Source organism: Saccopteryx leptura, chromosome 2, assembly GCF_036850995.1.
Source record: "Saccopteryx leptura isolate mSacLep1 chromosome 2, mSacLep1_pri_phased_curated, whole genome shotgun sequence".
NCBI lineage: Eukaryota > Metazoa > Chordata > Mammalia > Chiroptera > Emballonuridae > Saccopteryx > Saccopteryx leptura.
Genome location: NC_089504.1, coordinates 328,724,294 through 328,735,644, shown reverse-complemented (window position 1 = coordinate 328,735,644; position 11,351 = coordinate 328,724,294). Strand labels below are relative to the sequence as shown.

The 11,351-nt window shown below is 39.0% G+C and overlaps 1 protein-coding gene across 1 annotated transcript in view; it reads left to right on the top strand.

Annotated features, from left to right (window-relative positions):
• Positions 1 to 4,929: 4,929 nt before the first annotated feature.
• The window catches only part of LOC136391623 (sarcoplasmic/endoplasmic reticulum calcium ATPase 3-like), a 50,335-nt gene continuing 43,913 nt past the window's right edge, over positions 4,930 to 11,351 (top strand). Inside the window, exon 1 of the mRNA XM_066363380.1 lies at positions 4,930 to 5,017. The gene's annotated coding sequence lies outside the window, so the exon portion shown is untranslated. The remainder of the gene's footprint in view (positions 5,018 to 11,351) is intronic.

The following is an 11,351-nucleotide window of genomic DNA, read 5'->3' as shown; positions in this document are numbered from 1 at the left end:
ATCAACAAGACGGGTAATAGCAAATGTTGGAGAGGCTGTGGAGAAAAAGGAACCCTCATTCACTGTTGGTGGGACTGTAAAGTAGTACAACCATTATGGAGGAAAGTATGGTGGTTCCTCAAAAAACTGCAAATAGAACTACCTTATGACCCAGCAATCCCTCTACTGGGTATATACCCCAAAACCTCAGAAACATTGATACGTGAAGACACATGTAGCCCCATGTTCATTGCAGCACTGTTCACAGTGGCCAAGACATGGAAACAACCAAAAAGCCCTTCAATAGAAGACTGGATAAAGAAGATGTGGCACATATACACTATGGAATACTACTCAGCCATAAGAAACGATGACATCAGATCATTTACAGCAAAATGGTGGGATCTTGATAACATTATAAGGAGTGAAATAAGTAAATCAGAAAAAAACAAGAACTACATGATTCCATACATTGGTGGAACATAAAAATGAGACTAAGAGACATGGACAAGAGTGTGGTGGTTACCAGGGGTGGGGGGAGGGAGGACAGGGGGAGAGTTAGGGGGAGGGGGAGGGGCACAGAGAACTAGATAGAGGGTGGCGAAGGACAATCTGACTTTGGGCGAGGGGTATGCAACATAATTTAATGACAAAATAACCTAGACATGTTTTCTTTGAATATATGTACCCTGATTTATTAATGTCATCCCATTACCATTAATAAAAATTTATTAAAAAAAAAATCATTCTTAACTGCTGATTGGAGAAAGACTGGAGGCTGAAGAGCAATAAATTAGGGTAGTAGCAGAGGGATGGAGACATGGATGTCTTTGAGAATGATTTAGGAAATAAAATTAATAGGACTTGCTGAGTGTTTGGGTGTTGAAAATTAAGGAGAAGGCAATATCAAACTGATTCCTCATTTTCTGCACGAGCAACTAACTGATGGTGTCATTTATTGATAAAGGAGACACTGGAGTAGATGCTTTGCTGCTACATATTATTTACTTTGGAGAACCCATAAAACTTCCTGCAGGTGGGGCTGTCCAGAGGTAATTTAATAAATTGAACTCTAGTCATTTTTCACTCGGGGCTGAAAATTATAGAGTTGAGGGTCGGTCATCCACACATAGAAGGGAGTTGGTGCTATTGGGGTGAATTGGAACATTCAAGAACACTATAGATGGAAAAAGTAGTCTGGGACAGAGCCTTGCAGATTTCAGCATTGAAATATAAGAGAGTAAGACATGTACCACACGATTTCACTTATAATAGACTCTAAAGAACAAAATAAACAAAATTGAAACAGACTCATAGGTACAGTGAATAGACATATGGTCGCCAGAGGGAAGGGATTGGGGGGCTGGGTGAGAAAGATGAAGGGATTGAGAAGTACAAATTGGTGGTTACAAAATGGTCATGAGGATGTGAAGTACAGCGTATCATTTGTAATACATATCCATATTCTTTATCCTGCGACCCTTGCCTAGGACATCCCAGACTCCTGGCATAGGGGAAAGATGGCCAAACCCTGTGGTATCTTTAAAGCTTTCTCCCTAAGGTAGCATTTTCAATCACTCCTGCTCATCAAAGTAATGTGGTCAAAATGAACATCAGTAGGGAAATATACCAGGAGGAGCGCATACCCAACACAGGGATGTGTAGTCCTCTTAGAGTAATGGCAGCAAATAACTGGAAACAGTCTACCATAGAATCCAGTGTGGGGTTTTATTTTATTTTATTTTTTAAACAGGAGAAAAATTAGTGTTTTAATGCATGGGGAATCCACATGAACATGAAAATTCCAAACACAGTGAGGCAACTTGGGTGTATAAAACACTTTGGAAAAAAGAAGAAAGGGGAAAATAGGGTATTAGATTTACAGGTGAGGGAGAGTCACAACATACGTAGCAGGAAAATTCTTGGTAGGCAACTCAGAAACAATGGGACACAGGGTATCTAGGTAATAGGAACCTACCTTGAATACTATGTGTTTTGTTTTTTGCTTGTTTTTAAGTTTGTTTATTTTTTAAGTGAGAGGAGGGGAGATAGTGAGACAAACATGTGCCCCACTTGGGATCCACCTGGCAACTGCTGTCTGGGGCCAATACTCCAACCAACCAAGCTATTTTTAGTGCCTGAAGCTGACACTCAGATCAACTGAGCTATCCTCAGTGTCCAGGGCCAACACTTGAACCAATCGAACCACTGGATGCAAGAAAAGAAAAGAGAGAGAAGGGAGAGAGAAGCAGATTGTCTCTTCTCTTGTGTACCCTAACCCAGAATCAAATCTGAAATGTCTATATGCCAGGCCAATGCTCTATTCACTGAGCTAGCTGGCAAGGGCCTACAATGTGTGTTTAATTAAGATTTAGTAACCTTACTGCTGAATCTAAATAATAAGTGATACAATTTTTGTCATTGATTTTAACATTAAACCTTGTTCAGTGACTTACATTATTATCTGAAAAATGTTTTTAAAATTTTAAACAACCAAAATCAGTAAGTCTCTCTAACATCTTAACATGCAGAACATGATATAAAAAAGTAAACAGTTATATTTAATAGTCTCTAAATGATTTCCCTGGGCATCAGGAGCTTAGAATTAATGGTTCTACAATAAAGAAATCATAATATTTTTCTTTAACTTTTAATCTTGCTAATAGGCATTAGACTGCTTGGGAGCTGCTTAAAACAGAAATTTATTCAGATCTTATTTTCTTCCCAAACTCTAGCCCCAATCAACCACAGACATGAATGAGGAAAACACATTATTCTTTAGTCATCCCTTAATTCTTTGAAGGGTACGTTTACAGATAAAAATCAAAGATGAAAATTAGTCTTGTTATCAGAAAGCCCTCCACTCCCCAAACTCTTAAAACACTCCAGAAGACTTATGGTAAATTATAAAATTATTATTCTGGAATATTTCAAGCTTGTAGGTAAAATAGAATATATAATAAACATGTATGAGCCAGTTTGCACAGGGTTGAGTGTCCCTCAAGACCATACCAAGGGAGTACGAAATAAAGGAGTTTAGGAGTTTATAAGGGCATTTAATTATTTTTATTTTTTTAGCAGGAGAGACTGAGAGAGGGAGAGATAGGGACAGAAAGACAGGAAGGGAGAGAGAGATGAGAAGCATCAATTATTTGTTGTGGCACCTTTGTTCTTCATTGATTGCTTTCTCATATGTGTCTTGATGGGGGGGGGGGCTACAGCAGACCGAGTGACCCCTTACCCAAACCAGTGACCTTGGGCTTCAAGCCAACAACATTTGGGCTCAAGCCAGTGACAATGAGGTCATATCTATGATCCCACGCTCAAGCCAGCGACCCCGCGCTCAAGCTGGTGAATCCACTCTCAAGCCAGATGAGCCTGCGCTCAAGCCGTCTACCTCAAGGATTCAAACCTGGGTCCTCTGCGCCATCACCTGGTCAGGCTAGCACCTTGTCATTGTTATGTTGGCTATCTGCATGTCCTCTTTTGGAGATATGTCTATTAATGTCCTCTGCCCACTTTTTAATCAAATTTTTTTTTGATATTTGTATGAGTTATTTATATATTTGGGATGTTAACCTCTTATCAGATATATCGTTCACAAATATCTTCTCCCGTTCAGGAGGTTGCCTTTTTGTTTTGTTGATGATTTACTTTGTTATTTTGAGAAGTCTCACTATTCTTTGAGCACTTCCTAATTTACTAGCTTAATGTTCAAGATTCACCTTATTCTTTCCTAGTTCTAGGACTGGAATTGGCCAGTTCTCCAAGTAACACAATTTAGAAACCAAGTTCTGGGTTGTAGGTGTGTTCATTGTTTCTGGGCTCTCCCCATGAACATAGCTAGGATATATATGTATACACACATCCATCTCTATGTATATTAAAATCCATGAGTTCATACTGTCATGTACAAGGCTAATCCAATGCTATAGAATTAATGTTACTGTTCTCTCTGTCCATATTTGTAACTCTCTTTTGTCTCAGTGAGAAAATTGTCATATGTTTACTTATTTACACAATCCTAGAATATACAGAAACTAGTTTTAGAATTGCTACCCCGGCCCTGGCCAGGGAGGGGCTCAGTGAATAGAGCAGGGGTCGAGAAACTTTTTGGCTGAGAGAGCCATAAACGCCACATATTTTAAAATGTAATTTTGTGAGAACCATACAACAACCCGTGTACATTCGCATTATCCAATAAAAATTTGGTGTTGTCCCAGAGGACAGCTGTGATTGGCTCCAGACACCCGCAACTGTGAACATGAGCGGTAGGAAATGAATGGATTGTAATACATGAGAATGTTTTATATTATATTTTTAACGTTTTTATTTTTTATTAAAGATTTGTCTGCGAACCAGATTCAGCCATCAAAAGAGCCACATCTGGCTCACGAGCCATAGGTTCCCAACCCCTGGAATAGAGTGTCCTCCTGGTGTATGGATGTCCCAGGTTTGATTCCTGGTCAGGGCACACAGGAGAAATATGTCCCCAGGCACTTAGGATAGCTTGATTAGTCTGAGCCTGTCAGCCTCAGGTGCTAAAAAATAGCTTGGTACTCAAGCATCAGCCCCAGGCTGGTTGCCGGGTGGGTCCCAGTTGGGGCGCATATGGGAGTCTGCCTCACTATTACCCCTCGTCTCACCTAAAAAAAAAAAAAAAGAATTGTACCCCCAAATAACCTCAATTATGGCAATAAAAAACCCAATTAGAGTTTAATATTTATTTGCAATTTGTTTTTTCTTTAGTCTCAAAGTGTAAAGTGAAGTGAGTGGTATTCTAAAGTTACTTGGGTTGGGTTAGTTTCCCCTCACCACTATGCACACCAACTTTTCAGTGTGGTTATATGATGCGTTTGAAACTGTTCCTTTGATTTGTTTGTATTCCAATTTAGGATTCCCCTATTTGTGTGTTTTATTTTATTTTTAGTATATGAATCGTTAACATGGCTCCAAAGGGAGAACCACACACGAAGGAACATTCAAGAGAAATACCACTCCGGCCTCTCCTCGGTGCCTTCACTCGCACCCACCACCTGTAAGTAACCCATGTGATTAGTTTCTTGTTTATTCTTCCTGTTTCCTTTTTGGTCAAAAAGCAGTCACATGTGTGTTCTGTCCCTTCCCTTTTTATATTACATAAAAAGAAGCATACTCAGAGACTCTTTTCTACTTTGCTAAAATCCGTATCAGTTTGCAGATATCATTTTTTTTACAGATGTATAGTGCTATATAATGTGTTTGTACCATAGTTTATCCAACCACTGTCCTCTACATGAATATTTAGTTGTCTTTCATATTTTTCAACTACAAACAATGCTGCAATAATTAACCTGTGTACATCTATTTTCTTATGGTTGGAGATGTCTGTTGAGGGTAAATTCCTAGAAGTAGGACTACTGGGTGAAAAGAAGGCACTTTGAAGGTTTTTTTAGATTCCTAATAAAGTTTTAATATAGAGATTTAAAGTATTTTGAGGTTAATGTTCATTACCTATTTGTCTAAATAGGTGGGGTTTTTTTTTTTACATTTTGAGTTACCAGACTTTGTATGTCTTTTAAGCAGCACAATTATACCTTAACAAGTATGTTCAATGATTATAAGCTACAGAATAACAATATTTTCTTAAGTAGTATTAGATTTTACATATACTTATTTAATTCGATTATCTTGGGCTGAGAATATACAAAATGCTGATAGTAATCCCCAAAATGCACAGAAGCTTTCTGACTTGGAAGTCTGTAAGGCATTTTAAAAATGCTTTATAAATATGATTTGACTCCCATGATTAAATAATGTAGAAGGAAAACTAACTCCTATCTCTAGAATCTTTGACCTCCACAGTGCTTTATCCTCCTCAAAGTTACCTCCATTTCGCTTTCTGCAGAGCTTCTGTCATGTCCCATAATTGGCAGAAAGCCCTCAGGGGAAAACAAACCAACAATTAGTGATTTGTGCCATTTTCCATGTCTCTCACAACACACAGCTCTGCTCTAATTAGGACTAACTGGGTAGCTGGGTAGAGTCACGAGAAAAATCGCCGCAATCCTGGGACCTTGAAAACAATTCCTTGCATGCTGGGCTCCCAGAACTTCTCCCTGCCTGTTTAAAATGGCCATGCAAGGTCTCTTGGGAGACCCTGCATGTGCCTTGGGAGGGGGTCCAGGGAGGAGCCATCTCATCCACTTCTTTGGCTCTTGACCAAGTGCCTTCATGCAGTGAACAGAAACGCACAACCACACTGGGCAGAAGCGTCTACACTCCAGAAGCATGTTACCTCGGCCCCTCAAACGTAGTCTCCCATGCAGTATTTGTTTGGTGGCAGCATGGGACAAGGTGCTTTTATTTTCCTAGCTGCTTTATTCTGTAACTTAAAGCACGCCAATTAAATGCCCGAGTCAACTTAGCAAAGTTATCGAGCTTGCTGACTTTCCTACTGTAGGCTGTCACTGATGAGTGAGTGAGTTGTGAACTCAGTTTAAAGCTCATAACCAGCACTAAAGTACAAAAGTCTTTTTTTTTTCAAAGTATTTTTTTAATATAGGCAGAATAGGAAAAAATCAGAATGCATAATAATTTTTTTCAGAACTACCTATGTCTATCTGGTGTGTGTGTACTGAGTTGTGACATAAAATGTAGCTCACAACCCAAGCACAGTACAGTCAATGGAGAAGTCCCCTCTGGAAAGAAATCACCTTCTTTCTGACACCCACTGACTGTGTGACCAGGAAGCAAGGTATTTCCCCTTCCCCCTTCTCTATTTCCTTACTATTAAAGCTAAAGACAAACTACTGTCTAAAGTGTGTCCCAGCTAAAATTCTATGAGGTTTGGATTAAGGAAACAGAGAGAGAAGGGGCCTGAGAACTGCAGGATGAGAAGGGAAGCTTCCTCCTACTTTACAGGAAGGACTCATTTATTCTACCCTTCATCAGCCTTGAAGGAGACTAGTGCCCTGACCCCGAGATCCTGTGGCCTTCCCTACCCCTTCCCCAGCGCCCCCACCACCAGCAGGAACAGGTACAACCAGATCCTCTCCCTCAGCACCCCGTTTTCTTAAAGGACTTGTGACAGCAGATGCACCTGTGCCAGTCCCATTCTATCTCAGCTCTGGCTACGCAGCTAGTTTTCCAAAATCCAGCAAAACATCAGGATAAATAAGTGTTCTCTCCAAATGTGGTGGCTTCTTCACTGTGAAATGAACAGACTGAAATAGATGCATTCTAAGTTCTATAATTCCTATTGTTTTTATTTTTTTTTCTTTTATTAGTATTTATTTTTTGCTAATTTAATCCCAGGCCATAAGTTTTCATTTCTTCAGTTTCTTCTGGGTTATCTTTTTCTCCTGTGCAAACTCCCCTTCTGGTTGAGGAACAATTGGTTCTTCTCAGTCAGGATCATACAGTGAGGCTGCAAGAGCTCACAAAAGGGCTGATCTGCCCATGAGCCTTGTAGTTCTGCGCTGCATTTTGGGAGCTCTGTTCACCTGGATGTGCTCCATGACCAGTGTCTATATCTAACCCTTATTGAGCATTACTCTCTCCATTTTAAACATGTGCAGCAAGAGTTTAACACTCAATTTGGACCCCCAATCCTGTGTCCAGACCTACTGTTTGCTTGAATGCACCTTCCACCTCCACCATTATAGGGATGGAATAGCACACATTGCTTCTGTAAAGTGATATCCTTCAGATACTTGGTGGCTTTTTAGACATGCATACCCTTGATGGCCTGATCAGTTTCATGAGTGTTCTTAAAGAGAACAGGAAGATTTGATTTGCATGACTTTGTGGGGTTTTCTGGTGAAGTGAATACTGAACCATTTTCAGAGGTTGCCTCAGGCCGCTTATGGGGAATGCAAGCTCCTCTAGTTTTAAATTTTTACTTTAAAAACTGTCAGACTAGCATTTACCTTGAGCTTCCTTTTCTCCCTCCTTTGGCCAATCTGTGACAGATCTGTTTTGGAAGAAAACAACATTGTGATTATTCATCACATGTAAAATGTAAATCTTTATTGGTTCCCATTTAAATGAGATAACTTTTTTTAGGATATTAATTCTGTTCAGTAGTCCTTGGACTCTACAGTCCCTAACCAAGGGTCTTGCTTGCAGCTGGCAATGCATTTTATTGTCTGTCTTAAACATTTGGCAGGTAATCCTAATAAAAAAAGACTCTTAGCAGAAAAAAATATACCTAGCAGAAATCAACACTGCAGCTCTTTGAGGTCTATTACAATGGTGGGATACCTATTACTACTATTACTATTCATCATTGTTGGAATTCTAATGTTTAACTAGGAAAAAATGAACTATTTGATACAGACAAAACATGTCTAATCATGAGATGATGCACAACCTAAAAAGCCCAAGAGAATTGACTAAAATTTTATTGCAAGTATGATGGCAATTCAGTAAAATGGCTAAATCCAAAATCAGAGATCAACATGCAAATCTCAATAGTGTTTTTATATATCAGAAATAATTAATTAGAAAATAAAAGAAAGAGCCTATTTACAATAGCAATAAAAATGCATAAAGTACCAAGGAATAAACTTCAAAAGAAATGTCTAAGACCAATGTGATAGAAACTTTAAAACTCTTCTGAAGGATACTAGGAAGAATAAATGACATGAGATACAGCATTCCTGGAATGTTGTAATGTGTCAGTTCTCCTCTAATTAACCTACAAATGCGGTGCAATCCTATTCAAATTATAACACAGCTTGCTAACAAAAACTGGCTAGCTGACATTTGGTAGAGAAAATATTCAAGAATAGCTATGAAATGTATGAAAAAGTAAAATAAAAAGCAGGAGTTTATCCTACCAGATAACAAAGTGTGTTATAAAGGAACTAGAATCTCCTAGTGATACTGCTACTGGTACAGAAAAGATAACTGGGTCAACAGAATATTGAGTTAGACAAAGATGGTATTTTAGGTCAGTGAACAAAGAATGAGCCAGTAAAGAAATGATTTTAGAACACTTGGATCTTCATGTAGGGGAAAAACTGTCAATCACACTAAAAACAAAACCAATAATTGACAGATTTTTTTTAGTTATTAAGAAAAATTCAAAAAATAAAAAACTAAAAATTATACATAACAAGAAATGTTATAAAATAAGGGCTAGAAGAAAATATCAATACTTTCATACTATTAGGTAACTAAAGGCCTCACTAACAAAACCCACAGCCCATAAGCCATAAAAGGACTGGCAGATATGGTGACACATGAACAACACACATCTTATTCTTCACAGTCCTTGCTCTCTTCTCCTCTCGATTGTTTGTTTTCTTCCTGTTTTTCCTTTTATATTAAATATCTTAATCCTTTCAGTGACTTCATGAATTTCAATGTTTAAATATTACTTAGTGTTTTTTGCTTAAGGAGACAGAACACTGGAGTAAGAAGCACAGGCTTTGCAGTCACACCACACTGGGTTCTACTTTTGGTTTTGCCACTGGGACCTTAGGTTGATCTTCATCTATGGAGGAGGGAGGTAATATTATCCTCACAAGATTAAGGCGATTGAATCAGATAATATATGGAAACTCTGCATCCTATGCTCTGCATGAACCAGGGCTGTGTTTGCTAATTGTGTCACAGACAGGGTGTTCCAATCTGTCAAACGGTTTTGCCTGTGTTATCAGACTCAGAAAGCTCTACATTACCACCAGATTATAAGATGTTGCTTCTATTTTTTTCCAGTATGTTTTTTTTTCTTTTTCTACATTTATGTAAACATATTTGTTTAAGGTGAGAAATACAAATGTGCTGTTATTTCCTCCTTAGTTTGGTTGCTTTTGTATTACCACTTATGCATTTTTTTCATCGATTATAATATTAAAAAGTGACCTTTTTTTCTTTTCTTTTTTTTTTTTTTTTTTTTTGCATAACTAAAGGAAGAATTTATTGGGCATGCTGGAGGAAAGTCAGAAGGGGCCTTGGAGACAGGTTCAGGGGGTTAACAGGATGAGCTGCTGCCGCCCACTGCTCCCATGATTGCAAGTCTCCTAGGATCTCCTAGAGTTTAGGAGAAAGAGGGAAGCAAAGAAAACGTGCCTGGTGTGGAAGGTGAGGATAGAGAAGGAAGAAGGTGCAGGCATGCTCTTGGAAGGGAGAGTACTTAAAAGGTGACATTTCAAAAGTCTTAGGAACACATGGTCTGTCTATTGCTGGACTCTGTATGCTACTTGAAATAAATATTAGGTAGCATTACTTGTAGAATTGATAAAATACCTCTTCTTTCTTCCTATGGACACCTTTACTGTTCACTACAAAATAAAACACGGCATGGCCCATATCCTCAAAGGCTTATCATATAAGTGGGGAAAGAAAACAACGACACCTCACCAATAATTACAAATGCAAATAAATTAAAGGCAGTATAGGAGATCCTGGGAATTCAAAAAAACCCCCCCCAAAATTATATGCCACCAAGAGACATAATTGGTACTGTCTAGACCAGGGGTCTCAAACTCAACTCAGCATGTGGGCCACAGAGCAAGATCACAGCTGTTCGGCGGGCTGCACTAGGTCTACAAAAGGCAACTGTTACGCAACACTTTTCTCACTGCAGTTGAAAACAAAAAAAAAATCAGTACAACAAACACAATCGTACATGCAGTTTACTCAGTGTCACAAAACGACCAGAAATTGTAGTTCGCATCACAACTGCTGTTAACTAAGCTAATATCTAGCTAGGATGCTAGAGAAATGAAAAATACAAGTAGGCCCCTAGGCTTCCTTAATTTTATCCAAAATATTTTGAACTTCGTGGATTAGTCTGTGGGCCGCACAAAATTGTTCGGCAGGCCGCATCCGCAGGCCGCGAGTTTGAGACCCCTGGTCTAGACAAAGGCCTTTCTCCCAGAGACCTTGGCAAGCTGACTTCATGCTTGTCCCCAGCTTCTTAGCTCAGAAATCAGACTCTCTTCACCAAGAGAGAGCTCACTTCTTCCTATTGGTGAAGTGTCACCCTACTGACAGAACTGGATGGACAAAATTTTAAAATGCCAAATTAAAACAGAATTACATCTGTTCCACAGATAGCATCTGTTTCTACACAATCAGGAAAATAACATAACATTGTGTGGAGAGAGACCACTGTGGCACAGTAAAGCACAATCAAATGGCTACTTGGTCAGAACAGAAGGAGAACAGAAGGAATCAGCTGAATTTAGTGTTTAATGGAAAAGACTGAGTTGTCAGGATCCATCTGTCTCCCCGACAGCCATAGCCGAGTCTACATCTTCCATCTCTATTCCAAGGCACCACTACGATGGGCAATGCTCAGGTTGGTCTCTTCTTCACCTTTTCTCTGGTCTTACTGCTGATCAACCCTCTGCAGATAGACATGTTTATCTTAAGCAGTT